The sequence below is a fragment of the Sphaerodactylus townsendi genome, linkage group LG11, assembly GCF_021028975.2.
Source record: "Sphaerodactylus townsendi isolate TG3544 linkage group LG11, MPM_Stown_v2.3, whole genome shotgun sequence".
Lineage (NCBI taxonomy): Eukaryota > Metazoa > Chordata > Lepidosauria > Squamata > Sphaerodactylidae > Sphaerodactylus > Sphaerodactylus townsendi.
Genome location: NC_059435.1, coordinates 75,908,608 through 75,911,217, shown reverse-complemented (window position 1 = coordinate 75,911,217; position 2,610 = coordinate 75,908,608).

The window sequence follows — 2,610 nt, the reverse complement described above, 5'->3', positions numbered from 1 at the left end:
AGGGTTCAAGAACTAGCGGGGGCATGTATCCTCGTCTCTGTGGAGCTCCGCAGGGAGAGAATGGGGAAAGCAGGAGGCGCCTAAAAGGAGCGCCTCCAATCTGGTGCCGTTTGCACGGTGCCGGCTGGGAAACACTGTTTCCCAAAAGCCTCGCTCATTGAGTGAGGCAGGAAAACAGCATTGCCCCGCCAGTTTCTGGGGGAAAACACGGTGCTGCCTCAATGCAGAAGCAGCAGCTGTATAAACAGCGCCCCTAGAACTGTGTTTTTACCATTCTAGGGGCGCTGTTTTTGGCCCGTGCAGAGTGGGCCTATGACAACAACACAACACAAGCCTTTATTGGCATATAAAACAGGACAAAATTTTAAAACAAAACAAGGTTAAGAAATACAGTTAAAATTACTAATTTCCAGTATAAAATTTGCAACGGTTTCACAAAAGAGCACATCAGAGCTGTTCAGGAGATTGGGTATCTTATAACGCTCATGCCACTGAGAACATTGCAAGAAAATGGAATTCATGTATTTCATGCGTATCTTATTGTATTTAGGGCATAGAAGCAGAGAATGGTCAAGTGTTTCAACCGTAGTCATATCACATGAACAAACTCTTTTAGCACGTTCCATATTCTTAAATCTTCCCTCCAGCAGAGCTGATGGCAGCACATGACATCTTGCCGTAGCCAAGGCTCTCCTCTGGGTGGGATTAATCAGCAGACGAAGATATGCTGCCATAATTCCACGCTCGCATGGGATTAATAATGTAGTCGGAGAACAGGTTGTCTTGGCAGCACGAGTCAAATTATGAGTGGGCCTATGAGTGGTTAGTAGGGTTGTCAGCCTCCAGGCAGTGGCTGGAGATCTCCCGTTATTATGACTGATCTCCAGGTGGTAGAGATCAGTTCTGCTTGAAAAAATGGCTGCTCAGAGGCAGGCAATGACAAACCAACTTGTAATGTTTCTTGCCCTGACTTGGATGGCCCAGGCTAGCCTGATCTCATCAAATCCTGGAAGCTAAGCAGGGTTGACCTTGGTTAGCACTTGGATGGGAGACCACCAAGGAGGTCCAGGGCTGCAGTGCAGAGCCAGGCAATAGCAAGCCATCTCTTGTTCATTTCTTGCCTTGAAAACTGTACGGGGTCTCCACATGCTGCTTGTGACTTGACAGTGCTTTTCGCTGCCACCATGTTCAGAGCCAGTAAAACCTCTGAACAGCGAGGAAAGCTCTGGCCTCCATTCCTTGTATGGAGTCTCCCGCACCAGCAAAGGAAGGAGAAGGAACCGGGCTGGGAATCCTCATGGCCATCAACACATCCGATGGATAAAACCCCTACAAGGTAGACAAACACAAAACCTTGGTGAATACAAGCAGAACTATGTAGTAGGAAGGCCCACCAACCTATGAGACCTCCCCCCAGTTAGAAACAGGCCAGCATCGGCTGGAAACTCTGGCCTGGTGCCGTACATTCAAGTTTGGGGCCAGGATTTGTTTTAATCGAGATGAACTGGACTATGCATCCCAAGGGACGCTCCATCCTCCACACAACCCAGTGGTGGGTTAAAATCGAAGCCAAACGGAATGAGTTGGGCATTTCCTTGGAGGACCTGCTAATGTTAACAGAGCAGGAGGTCTATGGGGCTATCAAGAAGAGACTTTTTGATAGAGAGTTCCAACAGATGCTAGAGGAAGCTAATAAAATCTGTTCCCCGATCTCTCTGGGAATACCTGTGGATAGATTAATTGTAGCCCGGTACCTTTATCTCCTGGTTGAGGCCTGGTGGCGAAGAGCAATCACCTTAGCTAGGTGTAATGCCCTGCCTTCTTCCTTTAGCCTTGGACGCCACCTTGGAATTCCATATAAAGAAAGGAAATGCCCGTGTGGCATGGGTTCTGTGGAAACAGTATCTCATATGCTGTTGGATTGTCCTTTTTATGAGATAGGTAGGAAGAAGCACACAATCCCCTTCCTGCATGGAAGTGAAGGCACTACAGATAAACAGAAGGTTATAAATCTTTTAAACAGCCACAACTACGAGCTGTTGGAAGCAGTGGCTAAATTTTTAAATGATGTTATTTTAACTCGTCAGAAGTTGTAAAGGCTGTTATTATCTTGCAATGTTAATGTTAAACTATTTATATGCCATTAAAGGTATTTGAAATTGACTACAATTCCCATCAGCCCCTGCTGGTGTGGCCAATTGGCCACGCCAGCAGGGGCTGATGGGAATTGTAGTCCATGAGCATCTGAAGCACCACAATTGGACAACCCTGCTTTAGACCCTTGGGACGAATGGGTACTTAAGAAGAAGCAGTCTCCCTCGTCTTGGGGATTTTTAGCAGTTCAGACAAAAGTCCCGTAGTTTTCTCCTTTGGAACGAAAGACAGAAACATCAGGAGCCTGTCTAGTTCCATATCTATTAGCCGCCCAATTAGTTGTATCGCATGTCATCTACAAGAACCGAAAAAGCTATTTAATGACTCCCTACTTGAACTGGAGGTGAAATAAGCCCCTGTAACAGCCGTTGCAATTATTCCCAGTTTAAGATTTAATTAGGAAACTAGTGAGCTTTTAATGGAGTCAGATGTAGGAACTGGGGCTTTATTTACGCA